At 45.1% G+C, this 16222-nt stretch overlaps 1 long non-coding RNA gene across 1 annotated transcript in view; it reads right to left on the minus strand.

The window, feature by feature from the left end:
- Window positions 1-5051: 5051 nt before the first annotated feature.
- LOC143744700 (uncharacterized) overlaps window positions 5052-16222 on the minus strand; it is an 86377-nt gene continuing 75206 nt past the window's right edge. The window contains exons 3-4 of the long non-coding RNA XR_013205898.1: window positions 5787-5938; window positions 5052-5310 (exon numbers count right to left, since the gene is read on the minus strand). This is a non-coding gene — a long non-coding RNA (uncharacterized LOC143744700). The remainder of the gene's footprint in view (window positions 5311-5786; window positions 5939-16222) is intronic.

Here is a 16222-nt window from a genome sequence, read left to right on the forward strand (position 1 = left end):
TATAATTCATTCTAAAGTACAGGTCATAGTAACCCACTAGAAATGACTCGAGTGTTATCAAATCCGTCAGAAGACATTACTACCTTACAAAAAACTCAAAAGTTTACAAAGATTTCAATCATCAATACTGATCCAAAATCATTAGTAATTCCTTCTGAAGGAATTGATAATAATGCGTTACTCATCTGTTCCTGTTATTCATTATAATAATGGAACAGTATTATAAAGTGTTACCCAATTTTCTTTAGCCTTATGAATCTAAAAACCACTTCGCTTCAGAACGCCTGACAACAATCTCATTTATTAAACATAAAATTGTTACTTTAAACATGGAAAACTTAACATAAGACAGACAGGCAAGACGGCAAGCAAAGCTTGCTTCCTATCACATATTGTGTAGAACAGCTTTACGGATCAGAAATAAACCAAATCAATACTGTTTTTGAAGCAAGAAACATGAAATAACATTATTCCATATCTTTAAGGGTAAAATCTTCCTCCTTTGTATAGGCACTGCCCATACCAGAATCCTTTTCTTGGTGCAAAAGAGAGGGGGAAACAAAATGCAGGACCATATATAAAAGCTTTATTGCTACAGCTATCCTTAGGGAGATTTTTATGATGTTAACCTGTTCAGTGGCTTGCGCTTCCCCAACCCTGATATATTGTTATTACGTTTCCATTTGTAACTGGAACGCTTGAGAAGTGGGCTTAGTGGCCCTGAGTGTGATCTTACTGGAAGCAGACCACATCTGAGACAACACCTCACATCAACCGTCCAATCAGCTCTTTCCAACAGCTCAGCTACGGAGTCTCCATCATAAATTATGATTAATTATACCTCCACCAATAACACTACTCACAAGACAAGCTGTGACCGTACAAACGATTTGTTTGAAAGTGGTAATATGATTCATTATGAAAGCTACATAGGGATAACCTCTCATTTTAATGTAAACCATGGCATATTTAGCTTACACCTCATAAAAAGAAGGTATGAGAGCTAAAAAAGAAGGAGAACAAACAGTGTAGCTCATATCCCAGTGCCATTGCTGTCATCTGCCTAAATTTAGATGAATTACTTCAGGGCCCTACAAATTCACACAGCATTTGAGGGAATGCGATTTACACAGGAAGGACACCTGATTCCTTATGAGCAAAATCGACAAAGTTGTCTGTTCTACCTTCATTTTCCCTCTTCCTTCTACTATGCAATTTCTCTGTCAATCTATATCATTAGCGGGCTATAAATCACGATTTAATGACCCTGCTGCATGGAAAGAAACAATAAGCAACAGCTCCATCATTTCCTGTACAGCTTGACTCATGCATGCCATACCAACCTTGATCCTTTCCAAACACCTTGTTGTAATCCAAACACCTGTTCGTACCACATATAGCCCCATAAACACAGATAAAACAGAATATAAGATGCATTTTAACGAAGGGGATTTATAATTACAACCTCATTGTATCTGCTCATGGACAGCAGATGTCTGCTTGACGTGAGCAGCCTTCAAATAGTCCAAAAGAAAAGGCCGTTAAAAGGAACACAGTGATCTGGAGCAGGATCTATCAGTTCCTTTTGGCAGAAAGCTTGCAGAAGAGAAGCTCTCAGAGACTTCTACAGTATGTGAAAAAAAAAAAAAAAAAGCCAACATACTGGAAAAATGGCTGAGGGTGTCCGGAGAAGACCAGAAGGCTGTCTGGAAATGTGGCGTTTATGTGTGATGTCCTACTTTAGATTCTTCAGGGAAAATCAAACAGCTGTACAAGCATATATGAGAGACGGTTTGTCAACATGACAATGAGAAAAATGTTCTCTTTGTTTTCCAAGCCGATGTGGTGATTCCTTAGCATAACACGCAAACACCATTGGGTATGAAGACAAAGGCTCACACATTTAATTGACTTTTTTTTTTAATTGATCTTACTGTAGAGTATTCATATAGAGTTGACTAAATATCATAAATCTCACAGTGCCTGTACAGAAGAGTCACAGAGGATGCTGTTTGAGGAAGTTCTTAGACATTAGGAAGGTGAGGGTCATTGGATGCATGTCATTACAGTCAGAGCCGGCCCTCCCTATAAGCGGACTAAGTGGCTGCATTTGCATTGCTTTAAAGCCTTGCCGGTTAAACATTTAATTTGCATGCTGTTCTGACATACATTTTTTTTCCCTGTGTGCATTCACACTGAGCGTGCGCACACTATAAACCTGGCAAACAGCATCCGATTACTGGACTTTATCTAAATTGCATCTGATTGTGCAAATACTGTCAAATTCACTCAGGGTTTACATAAACACAGTTGGTTATGTCTAAAGTGAAAGTAAGCAGTTGCTTCTATCACTTTGTTAGAAGTAGGACAGCAGCCTATAGTATACATGGATTAAAGGGATAGTTCACCCATACATGATGTTATTTACTCATTCTCCATGTATCAATTTTTTTCTTCTGCTGAACACAAAATAGGATATTTTGAAGATATGTGTAACCAAACAGTTGCAGGTCCCCATTGACTTCCATATAGGAAAAACAAAAAAAAATACTAAGGAAATCAATGGGGTCAATCAACTTTTTTGCTACCCACATCCGTCAAAATATTTTATTTTGTGTTCAGCAGAAGAAAGAAATCCATACATGGAGACAGTAAATAATGACAGAATTTTCATGGGTGAACTACCCCTTTAATACATTTATTACTGTTATCTTGTTACTGGTCCATCTGATTCTGATCTGTTCATTTTATGTCTTATTTAAGTATTTAATTTAATATTTTCAGTTTTGTAATTATTATTATTTTATTTTTTTACCAAAAGCAGGTTTGCTGTTTCATTTACCACATTGAGTATACCACTTAGTAGGCTACTGTAAGAATTTGAATATTAAAGTGCAAAATAAGACCTGGCCACTCTTGTGGGGTTGCTACTTTTACAATTTGAAACCGTATAAGGGTAAAAACATGACAGGCAGACATTGATGTTAGCAACACAGCTACAACTAATACAATTGATTATGGGTGTGTTTTGTAATCTGCGAATGATCAAGCATTGACAATAATCAATCATATTGGCGGCACCATGGGCCCCCAAATAAAATTCTGCTTAGGGCCCCATAAAGGCTTGGGCCAGTCCTGATTACAGTAATGATTATGTAATAATTATTACATGGACAACCAAGTTCTACACCTTGTTGTACACATATATAGTGGGGAAAAATAAAGGTCATAGAAGATTGGAACAATTTGAAAAACAAGTAAAAAATACTTTGGCCAATCAATAGCTTTAGTCATATGCATCAGACTAATTGCAATTAATCACATATTGATCAATATTTGCGGGGGAAGCCCACTAACAAAGATCATTACAAGCGACTTTTGTGAAATACAAATAAATCACTGAATAGACATTACAAAAATTGTTTTAGAGCAGGCAGGGGAAAATAACATATTAAATTTAATAAATAAAATTCTTATTTTTTAACAATGAAGAATATTAACGCAATACATAATAATAATAAAAATGATATAATTCTAACTCTTAAAAAGGTTTTTTTATAATTAAAGTGAAGGTTATAAATAAAAATGTAAGATTCAAAAGGCAAGTAATATATATATATATATATATATATATATATATATATATATATATATATATATATATATATATATATATATATATATATATATATATATATATATATATGCTCTGGTCCACTGGCCTGGGCTCATATAAACAAATGCTAAAGAAACATATGACTTTTTATAGAAACACTTTAAATAAATTCCTTTTCTGCACCACCTGCAAAAGCGTGCACAATGGGTGAACATGCACAATGGTGAACAATGCACTTGAAATATGTTTTCTGTCTAAAATCCAATTAGATGGAGCCTGGAAACTTTACAAACAAAGCACAGATTCCAGCTCTCTCTTTGTGACTGGGTGTAAAGCCGCTCTGGTTGCCATGGTAATGGTGTGAGCGAGGGATGGGAACGCAGGTGTCAGTGAAGGATGTAAAGGCACATTTTACTGCATGCAGCAGATGCAGAAATAATGTACAGCATTAAAAGCTGGGCTGTATCGACACGCATGCTTAATATGGAAATGCTTTTTGGATGATAAAGACATAGATCTGCATCAAAGAGGATCACACACTTAATACTCTGCATTCCTGTATAAAATACAAAGGTTCACAAATTTCTGTAGAATCATCAATACATAATCGTCTCCACACTTTCACACAAGCTATTTTTCTCCATTACCCCACTGAGACTGAAAGACTGGTAAATGAAGTGTACAACAAGATGAGCTGAGGCTGAGCTGCCGTGTGGCTATTATATAATATAAATATAAAAACTAAAATACTGAAACATATTTGCAGCTGTGGTTATGTGTAAAATATGCTAAGTTATTGACCTCACAGTAACAAAAAATAAAAATCACAATCTGTGCCTAATCTACTATAAGCGATATATATATATATATATATAAGATATTAATATTAAATTATGTTATATATACCGTAATAATATTAAAGGTGCCCTATGTAACTTTTTTTTAATTCAAAATTAACAAAATGTTAATAATGATTTAATACACCATTCATCCTTCTTCCAAAGTGTGTTTGGTCTTACCCTGATTCTTAGTGTCTGAGCTTGACCAGCACATCTGAAAGGAAAATACTTCCCTTAATTACACACAATAGCGCACAATGTTGTGCTCTGAGCCCACTGTGATGTGACTGAGTTGGTCTTCTGCTCCAGGATGTCTGGTCCTGATGGTACATTACACAATCATAGAAGCTGAACTGTACAGCCCTGACCTCAGTGCCCTTACGTCATGCTCATTATACACTGCCAGAGACCTGCGAGAGACGAAGATAAGGGAAAAAGCAATCCAGGATTGGATTCAGTAGGAAATCAATAGTACAGTAGCCTTTAAGGATAAGGAAAACGTTTATTTAAGCAATGTTTGCTGTTGTCAAGCAAATTACATTTTAGTTATTATATTCTGCTTTCTTTTTTTTTTTTTTACATCTGCTAGTTGTAAAATGAGCACACATCCTTCAGCTTAGTGTTAATTAATTATAAAAATATATATAGTACATTTTAACTGGGATCCACAGGTTAAGTCCAGCATTGATTAACCAAGCTATGTGGTTTAAACCAAGCCAAATCCAAACAGCAGTGATTTATTCCGACGGGAGGAAGAGCCGTAACTGTTCCAGTAGAGTGTCAACAAGATGCCCAGCAGAGATGCCACATCCTTCAGCATGTCTTGGAGCATTAGAGCTAAACTGAAGGTGTTTCCTGAAAGTACAGGGAGAGTCAGGTCTCCCGTTTAAAGCGTGGAATGACACTGATTCTTAACACCTGCAGTCACACATTTCTGTGTTCTCTTTACACCTCCACTTCACACACGGATTTCATTTGCACTGAATACAGAAACCAAGGAAATTACAGCTAAATATAGTACTTTTGTATCACCAAATCATAGCACTTGAATTAGCCATCTAGAGATGAGGAATTTATATATAATGAAATAAAATACATATATATTTTATTTTATAACTAAATTAAGTAACTAATTCTATAAATAATTATACATATATTTACATTAATTGTAGTTTATTTTATATTTCAAACTTATTTTCATAGTTGTAATTAACTTTTAATATATATACAGTATACTATTTGACTAACCCAGATGAGGCAGGCTAAATTAACATTACTCACAAATCTTTGAAAATAAAAAGTCTAAAGACATAAGAATAATAAAAACTGACCTCAACCTTCAAGAAACCCACTTGGGCAAAGTCACAGGGAAAAAAATCAGCTTCCCTCAAAAAGATCCAGCAATACTTTCATCTTTTCATCAGTCCTTGCCAACCATTTAGGGTTCAGAAGGAGTCAATCCTCCTTTTGATTCACAGCTATGCTAGAGCCACAGTACAAAACAGAGAGAAGACAATGTGAATTAATCAATGATGACTGCGCAAGTCCTGCTAAAAGTGTACACACTAGGGATGGGAAGATTAACCGATATGTATCGATACGCGGTCATGCGCGTGCACGATGCGAGTGCATCGGTAGAGCAGCAAAGGATGAATTAAATTTTGGAAGCAAATCGAGATGCATCGGTTTTTGCGAGATGCATCGGTTTTTCCGAGATACAGCTTATCCTTTTAATACAGAATGTATTTCTTTATTTATTAACAAGTGTTGTCAACTTGTTTTTGGCACATAATTTAATCGACCTACATAAAGTAGGCCTCAGCAACGGACTTGCGGATGTGTAGTGTACACTACAACTCAATGTATCAGCTGCGCGCTGCGGATGAAGCCAGTGATGCGCCCATAGGTAGTTGTCGGGAAGCGCGAGGAGTAAGCAAAACAAACATGTCGGATGCCGAGAAAATTTATCCTCCACTGAGTTTTAAATCTAAAGTTTGGAAACACTATGGATTTTACAAGAAAGACGGACGACTGGCAAGACAGATGCAATTTGTAAATTGTGCCGCGCATCTGCAAAATACACGGGCAGTACGACTAATCTGATATCTCACTTGAAGCGGCGCCACGGTGTTGTTGTGGAGGAAGCATCTGCCAGTGCCCCTGCATCCCCTGCCTCCTGCTCTGATTCACCTGTAGCTTCCAGCTCCAAAAGTGGTATGAAAAGTATTGAAGGTTTTTTCCATGCCCCGCTTGCTAACAATTCCGCGCGCTCTACGGCAATAACAGATGCAATTGCATTGTTCATCTGCAAAGATATTCAGCCCTATAGAGTCACGGAGCACGAAGGTTTTAAACACCTCCATGTTTTGGAGCCTCGTTATAAGATACCAAACCGAAAACTATTCTTCGATAAACAGATTCCTGCTCTGTACGACAAAGTCAGAAGAGAGATAGAGGAGTCTCTGCACAAAGCCCAAAGAGTTGCTTTAACAGTGGACGGTTGGACATCTTGCGCTACAGCATCATATGTAACGGTCACAGCACACTACATAGATGACGGGTGGGTTCTCAAAAACCACGTTTTGCAGACCAGAGTGTTCAACGAGGCTCACACAGGTAATAATCTAGGCGTTTTACTTCAGGATGTTTGCCGCGAGTGGAAGATCGAAGAGAAGAGCCCCGCGTTAGTCACAGATAACGCCAGAAACATGATCCTGGCTGGTGCTGGTGCCAAAATGGACCCACACGTGAGATGCATCGCCCACACATTGAACTTGGCATCTCAAAAAGCCTTTAAGGTGGACAGTGTCTCTGTGCTGGTGGTGAAAGTTAGGAAGCTTGTCACCTTTTTCCACAAAAGCCCCAAGGCAACTGAAGTTCTGCGTGAAATACAGACCCAGTTACACCTGCCCAACCACAAGCTCATCCATGACGTTTCCACCAGATGGAACAGTACCCTCGACATGTTGGAGCGTTTCTGGGAGCAGCAGCTTGCTGTGCTGAACACCCTGCTATCCAGGAAGATAAAGAGGCGTGAGGCTATTGCCAGTTTGACAGAAGATGACATGACACTGATCCCAGAGATCATCAAATTAATGTCACCTCTGAAAGTGACAACCACACTCCTCAGTGAGGAAAAAAATCCCACCATCTCCATTATCTCTCCAATCCAAGCCAAATTGCAGAGACAATTCCAATCAGATGAGAGTGATCTAGAGGTTATTTCCTATATGAAAGACAGATTCAGGCAGGACTTTGATGGCCGTTATACATATCTTGAAGGCACTCTCCACTGTGCCTCAGCACTTGACCCGCGTTTTAAAGACCTGGCTTTTCTGGATGACAGTGATGCCAAGGATATGGTATTCATGAAGATAACAACAGAGGTGGTACAGATGAATGGAGAGGTAAGAACATTTAAAGTAAGATTGTTATTGCAGTTTAGAACTAATAATATATGAATATGCATTATTTTACATGTTTATGCATTTTTAAGGAAGAGGTCAGTGACACAGCAATGCCGAATGAAGACCAGGCAACAGGCACATTGGAAGAGGACCAGACAGCTGAAACAGAAGGCGACAAAAGCCCTTCCAAAGAGGACAAGACAGGTTGGTTTAAATGGAGACAATGCCAAAAATGTACAGAAGTATGTAGTGAAGATTCAAACATAGTGAAGTAATTTTCAGATTGTGAAGTAATTTTCAGATTGTAAATTAAAGTAATATTTTTAGCACAACTGATGAGCCTCTCCTCTGCCCTCTTCTGTAGATGATGCCCCTCCAAAGAAAAAGACTGCCATGGACCAGATGTTTGGAGATTTCCTGAGTGCAAGACCACCAGCAAAGACCATCAGGGAGAAAGCTAAGGATGAAATCTTAAAATATAGAGAAAGGGACACTTTAGGTTTTGGGGATGTGTTGCAGTGGTGGAGACTGCAAGTAGATCTTCCACTACTATCAGCTTTAGCAAAGAGATATCTGTCCATCCCAGCAACAAGCGTAGCAGCTGAAAGACAGCACAGCTGGAGATATAGTTACAGCTCAGCGTAGCTTGCTTCACCCTGATCATGTTGATCAGTTGATATTTCTGAAGAAAAACCTTTAACTGAAGGTGATTGACCAATGTGCACTATTCTAAAAGGCATTTTTATTATTTTGAATTTTATTTAATTTTTATTTAATTTTATTTTATTAGCCTGTTGTTTACAGTGACAGTGATTTATCAAAGTAAAAGCAGCATAACACTGCTAGTTCACAACGTTAACTTTTCAATATTCAGTGGCAAAACATCTCTTTGTAAAACTTATTTTCATAGTTGAAAACTGAAATCACAATTCTTGTTGTGCAATGGTAAGCCTTCTTTCTGTTGAAAGAGTGCAAATATATTTATTTTAGTATAGGCTATATTGCACTTATACCTTCTGTTTATCTTGGAAATACTTAAATAATATGTGCCATGTGTTCTAAAATGGCCCTCTACTGTAAACCGACACTCAGGCTCTGAGAGAAAAGCCAGTTTGTAAAAAAGTATTGGTTTTACTTGGTTAATAAATAATCATACTCATTCAATGGCACCGCATCCTCTTTCACATCACCACATAAACTTGATCTAATTAGCTAGTGCTGAAGTATCGCATCGTATCGTGATATGACTGTGAATCGTATCGTATTGCATCGCAAAATGCCACACATGTATCGTTAATATATCGGATCGGATACTTTGTATCGAGATGCATATTGGATCGGCATTATACCTTAGATGCCCAACCCTAGTACACACAGATCAACTGCTTCATTATGCCTTAAAATTAATAGTAAATTGAATTCTGACTAATTCTTATTGATATTGTGTCCTTGAGATGTGAGTATCTCCACAGTTTTGAAAGTGAATGGCTTAGACTATTCATCTATAGTTTTGTTTTTATCCTAAATGGTTTAAACCCTCAAGGCCGTTTGGGTTCCTCCGTCTTCCTACGTCTGGGCTTTACGCCACAGGACAGCATGCCAAAGTGTTGGAGGGTAGACAGGAGAAGGAGACGACGTGACATTTCATGGTGGTTCTCTCCTGGAATAGCTTGGAGGATAGCTTCTTCATTCATGACAGGAGTTGTCATGTTCACTCTCTGTGGGTAATTGTGCCTCACCTCCCCAACTACCTGCTGCCACTTCAGACAAGCATCCTAATCACATCTTCCTCCTTACCATTCTCCTCTTCCTCTTCCTCAGGCACAGAACAGGAAGTGCAGTAACTGTCTGGACTCTTCTTTAGAATGAGTGACAAGTTGAGAACACAAAGAAACAGCTCTAGAAAGGATTCTACATTCCTGTAGGCAGCAACTCCATGAAGCACCTAAATAGCATTCCACACAGAAAACAATTCATGCCAACAGAGTTTGACTAAAGCATGTTGCTAAGGCGATAAGAATCTTAAATACCTGAATGTTCGGCATGAAAATTTGGTCCATTTGTCGCATGTTACAGAAAAGAAATAAGCATAATTTACATGTTTTCAAACAGACGTTTAGATTTTTGTATTCGAAATGGTGTTTATCAAATAGCACCTAATATAAGAATTCAGAGACAAGAGAGCTAGTTCTGGATTCTTCCACTGCTACTCACCGTTGTTTAGCAAAATAGACTGTTCTTAAGCATCGGTCGCACTGACGACATTCAAATTTTTGTGTTGATCTAAACGGACGCATTAATGGTTCATTCAAATTAAAATGTTTTTCAAACAAATTTTTGCACTGAAGATTAATTTTGTAGTGACGAGGCCTAATGTCAAAGACCCTTATAAGTGACCGTGACAGATTTGGTTGCTCTACCTAGGCAGCTACTCCAATAGTATACTATGGAAGAAAATAAATAGTTTGATGTTAGCATGTTGCTAAGCTAAATGCCTGCTAAACTGATAAGCGTCAACACAAATAGCACACAAAAATATTGAGTAAAAACAAGTTTTGGAACAGAGCATTTCAGTACTGCACTCTTTCACAACAACAACCAACTGCTATTCACAAAGAACAAAGTAGCATATACAAAAAAAAGGTCACAGACAAACATTTTTTTATTTAAATTCTAAAGCAGCTGAAAGGCTGGAACTCGGTTCCTATCAAATGTGGTGTCCTGGGTAATTTTGCAAGTAGATACAGTTCCCTTTCGTCCTGGGAACTCCGACGTGTCGTCGGGGGAGTTCCCTGACGAATTGGGATCACGCTAGGGAGCCAATTGCCTTCGAGAGAATAAAAAACGAGCCAATGGACATTGGCATGCAAGATTTGCATTCCGCGACCCGCCCACCAGCGCGTATATAAAAGGCGGAAGTAAACATTGCGTAATGCTTTTTGCCTCGGAGCCGTCCAGTGTGTCTCTCTGTTGAGCTAAGCTGTTGTCTCTGAGAAGTTTTAAAACCAACGAGTCCTCTTTGGAACGAGAAAGGATCCTCGGTGCTGGTGTCACGGTATTGTTGAGCGACCATCGCTTCCCGCAGCCGGCCATTTCTCTCTTAAAAAAAAAGCTGTTTTAACGGCTGGTACTGGTGCTGAGTGCAACACACGGGCTTGCAGTTTCCCCGTTGTGTTTGCCGCGGTGGTCCCTGTCTAAAAGAGCAACACGGTCGTTTCGCGTCCTTTTCAGGATGTCGTTTCACCCGTGCGTTTCTGGCGGTCGACTTCTCCCTCAGGAAGATGGTCATAAACACTGCCTCTCATGTTTGGGGACGCTGAGGCAGCGTTTGTGAACGAGTCGTGTTCTCATTGCGGGAACATGACTCTGGCGATGCTGCGTTCGAGACTGCGAACCCTGAAATATGGGGGAGTCCCTTCAGAGAATCCCCGATCTAGTTCGTCTGCCGGTTCAGTTCAGCAGACGGCTACTTCGGTAATTCCTGTTGGTGAGCGGAGGAGGGTTACTGTGCGGAATGTCCCGTCTGGTGAAAGATCCTCACGGGCGTCCCACGCCTCTAGTAGCTCGTTGCCATCAGGTGACCTTCCGGGACCGCCTCGTGCGGTTCCGTTTGTCTCCTTCGGGGCACCGCCTGAGGATCAGATGTCGATCGCGGCATCGGAGGAAGAGCGGTCATCTTCTGGTGATGACTCAGCGGGTCTACCCCCTTCGGGCGTGGTGGCTGCGGCTGAGCCGGATCCGGAGATGGCCGCTATGCTCGATAGGGCAGCTGCAAATGTCGGGCTCGTCTGGAACCCTCCACCGGGCACCGAACCTTCACGGCTGGATGATTGGTGTCTCGGAGCGGCCCGTGCTGTTGCCCCGCGGCCTGCTCCAGTACCATTCTTCCCTGAAGTGCATGAGGAGCTTAGGAAGTCTTGGCTGGCCCCTCTTGCGACCAGGCGTAGGCAACCTCGCTCCTCCTTCCTCACCACTCTCGATGGCGGAGCTGCCCCTTCCTCACCACTCTCGATGGCGGAGCTGCGCACGGGTTCGAGGGAATCCCCCCAGTGGAGCGGTCGGTTGCGATGCAATTGTGTCCTAAGACCGCTTCCTCCTGGCGGGGTGCCCCTTCACTCCCCTCCCGCGCCTGTAGGTTTTCCTCTGGTCTGACCAGGGATGCCTACATGGCAGGTGGAGACGCCGCTTCCGCCCTGCATGCCATGGCGCTGCTGCAGGTCCACCAGGCCAAAGCACTCCATGACATGCAGGAGGGTGGTCTCGACCCGGGATTGCTGCAGGAGCTGCGTGCGGCGACGGACCTCGCCCTCCGGGCGACGAAAGTCACCGCACGTTCCCTGGGTCGAGCGATGTCCACTTTGGTGGTCAAGGAGTGCCACCTGTGGCTCACCCTTTCGGATATGCGGGAAGCGGAGAAGAACAAGCTTCTCAACTTCCCCATATCCCAAGGGGGCCTCTTCGGCGACGCAGTGGAGAGCTTCGCCCAAGAGTTCTCCACCGCCCAGAAGCAGTCAGAGGCGATACGGCACGTCCTGCACAGGAGGCGGACTGCTGCTGGTCCGTCCTCTGTGGCCGTAGAGCCTCCGGCTGCTCGTCGCCGAGGTCGCCCTCCTGCGGCCGCTCCTCCTTCAGGGCAGCAGTCCACCCCTGGAGGACGGAGGTCTGGTCGTAAGAGGGCGGCCAAGCCCGCCCAGACGCCTCCCGCCCCTTCCCGTAAAAAGAAGGGCGGGAAGCATCCCTGAGACGGGCGACCTGGTCGAGGTTCTGGATCCTGCTCTTTCGGAGGGTGCCCCTGCACGCCTCCTTCCCCCGGGGGAGGGCCGGTGGAAAATCTTACTTTCCTTTTTGTTTCTGTTCCACCGCTGGCCACTCGGTCAGCGGTACCCACATTTTCAAAAAAAGAGTAGTTTCTTCTTCCTCCTCCAGGTCATCCACGGCCGAGACTGCTGGGCACACAGTCTCCCCTGTCCAAGAGGCCCAGAACGGCAGCGTGTGCCGCCCCCGAGCGCTTACACCCCCGTTCCCCTCTTCCCAGTTTGCGGATAGCAGTGACGCAGTCACTCCGGTCTGCGGCTGGGCCCGGAGGCGCAGAGACCAGCTCACGAGGAGGCAGGGCCTCGTTCCTCGTCTCTCCCCCTCCCTTCGCCACCGGGCAGTCCGCAGCAGAAGGCCCACGAGCCTTCTCTGCCGTCTGCTCCTCGGTGGAAGCAGGTTGGTGTCATGCACGCCCAGACCCCGCTCTTGGTCGCTACAACGCTACCAGACCCGGGTCCCTGTCTTCCACCTCGCTGCCCCTCCGCGGGTACGCCGGTGGTCCGAGTGGGTTCATTGGTACCTGGAGGCCTGGCTAGCGCTTCCGAGTCCGTCCCTGTGGCTCATCCGCACCATTCGGTTCGGCTATCCAATTCAGTTTGCACGCCGGCCCCCCAAGTTCAGGGGCGTCCACTTTACCCGTGTGCGGTCAGTGGACGCCCGTGTCTTGCGGAAAGAGATCGATGTCCTGCTGGCGAAGGACGCGATCGAGCCGGTCCCTCCTGCCAAGATGAGGTCCGGGTTTTACAGCCCCTACTTCATTGTACCCAAGAAAGGCGGTGGGTTACGACCAATCCTGGACCTGCGAGTCTTGAATCGAGCCCTGCACAAACTGCCGTTCAAGATGCTCAGGCAGAAACGCATTTTCGAATGCATCCGTCCCCGGGATTGGTTTGCAGCGATCGACCTGAAGGACGCGTACTTTCACGTCTCGATTCTTCCTCGACACAGACCGTTTCTTCGTTTTGCTTTCGAGGGTCGGGCGTATCAGTACAAAGTCCTACCCTTCGGGCTGGTCCTGTCACCCCGCGTCTTCACGAAGGTCGCGGAGACGGCCATTGTTCCCATGAGAGAACAAGGCGTTCGCATCCTCAACTACCTCGACGACTGGCTCATTTTAGCTCACTCGCGAGATGTATTGTGCGATCACAGGGACATGGTGCTTCGGCACCTCAGCCGGTTGGGGCTTCAGGTCAACTGGGACAAGAGCAAACTTTGCCCCGTGCAGAGGATCTCTTATCTCGGTATGGAGCTGGACTCGGTCGCCCGGACTGCGCGCCTCACAGAGGAACGCGTCCAGTCAGTGCTCACCTTCCTCAGGTCTTTTCGAGGCAGGACAGCGGTTCCACTGAAACAACTTCAGAGGCTCCTGGGGCATATGGCAGCCGCAGTAACGCCGCTCGGCCTGTTACATATGAGACCGCCTTCAGCGCTGGCTTCACGATCGAGTCCCGAGGTGGGCCAACCTTCTCCCCGTGGTCGGATCCTGTGTTTCTACGGGCCGGAGTGCCCTTAGTCCAGGTTTCCAGGCATGCTGTGGTTTTCACAGATGCCTCTGCCACCGGGTGGGGGGCCACGTACAACGGGCATGCAGTTTCAGGTCTGTGGACGGGGCCTCAACTGCATTGGCATATCAATTGCCTAGAGTTGCAAGCGGTACGCTTAGCCTTGCGTTGCCTCAAAGGGGTTCTCAGACACAAGCACGTACTGGTCCGTACGGACAGCACTACGACCGTTGCGTACATCAACCATCAAGGTGGTCTACGCTCCCGTCGTATGTCGCGACTCGCCTCCCACCTCCTCCTATGGAGTCAGAAGCATCTGAGGTCGCTTCGTGCCATTCACATTCCAGGGGAGCTCAACCGTGTGGCAGACGAGCTCTCACGGCTGCCTCCCCTGCCAGGAGAGTGGTGACTCCATCCCCAGTCGGTCCAGCTGATTTGGAGTGTCTTCGGAGTCGCACAGGTAGACCTGTTTGCCTCTCCGGACACGACCCATTGCCAGTGGTTTTACTCCCTGTACGAGGGGACCCTCGGCATGGACGCCCTGGCTCACAGCTGGCCCCGGGTCCTGCGCAAGTATGCGTTTCCCCCAGTGAGCTTTCTTGCACAGACTCTGTGCAAGGTCAGGGTGGACGAGGAGCAGGTCCTTCTTGTAGCGCCGTATTGGCCCACCAGGACTTGGTTCACCGAACTCATGCTCCTCGTGACAGCCCCTCCTTGGCCGATTCCTTTGAGGAAGGACCTTCTTTCTCAGAGACGGGGCACTCTATGGCACCCGCGTCCAGACCTCTGGAAACTCCATGTCTGGTCCCTGGACGGGACGCGGAGGTTCTAGGTGGTCTACCACAGGCAGTGGTAGACACCATCACTTCCGCTAGAGCCCCCTCTACGAGGCGCCTCTATGCGTTGAAGTGGAACCTGTTTGTCGATTGGTGTTCCTCCCGTCAGGAGGACCCCCGGAGTTGCCCGATCGGTGTCATGCTTTCCTTCCTGCAGGATGGGTTGGAGCGGAGGCTGTCCCCCTCCACCCTCAAAGTGTATGTCGCAGCGGTAGCCGCGCATCACTATGCAGTGGAAGGTAAGTCCCTAGGGAAGCATGACCTGGTCATCAGATTCCTTAAGGGTGTCAGAAGGTTAAATCCACCTCGTGTTTCGCACTCTGTACCCTCTTGGGACCTTGCTCTGGTACTTAGAGCTCTTCAAAGTCCTCCCTTTGAGCCTTTGCTGACGGTAGAGCTTAATATCCTGTCCATTAAGACGGTGCTCCTGTTGGCATTGACCTCTTTCAAGAGGGTCGGGGATCTGCAGGCTTTTTCGGTCGACGAATCGTGCCTAGAGTTTGGGCCGGGCCTTTCTCACGTTGTGTTGAGACCCTGGCTCGGATATGTGCCCAAGGTTCCTACCACTCCCTTCATGGACCAGGTAGTGAACCTGCAAGCGCTGCCCCAGGAGGAGGCATACCCAGCCCTGGCTTTTCTCTGTCCCGTCCGTGCCCTGCGGGTTTATATTGACAGAACGTAAAGCTTCAGAACCTCAGATCAGCTCTTTGTCTGTTACGGAGGCCAGCAGAAGGGGAAGGCCGTCTCCAAGCAGAGGTTAGCCCACTGGTTAATGGATGCTATCATCAGAGCATATGACTCTCTGGGTGAGCCTTGTCCTCCCAGGTTGCGCGCTCACTCCACTAGAGGTGTTGCCGCTTCCTGGGCTTTGGCTCAAGGCGCCTCACTGACAGACATCTGTAGAACTGCGGGCTGGGCGACACCTAACACTCTATAGCCTTCGTGTGGAACCTGTTTCCTCCCGAGTTCTGGCTACGGCCAGTGGGTCGAGGGAATAGGTTGTGTCGGCTTGCTGCGCCACTCTGCCTCAAACAGCGGATACGTGCGTTCTTTGCTCCGTATGGCGCCCTACGTTGGTGAGCCTCGTGAGTTCCTCCTTCACCCCTCCGGTGCTGGGCGTGGCGGTCCGCCCGGCGCCAGGTCTGCTCCCTCTAGTAGGAGTTGTTAGTAGACTGGGTGCTCCAGTTGTCTCTACTGTGACCCATCA

The sequence above is a fragment of the Siphateles boraxobius genome, unplaced genomic scaffold (assembly GCF_051911475.1).
Source record: "Siphateles boraxobius isolate OS27281-9 unplaced genomic scaffold, OSU_SipBor_1 20, whole genome shotgun sequence".
In the NCBI taxonomy this organism is placed as follows: Eukaryota; Metazoa; Chordata; class Actinopteri; order Cypriniformes; family Leuciscidae; genus Siphateles; species Siphateles boraxobius.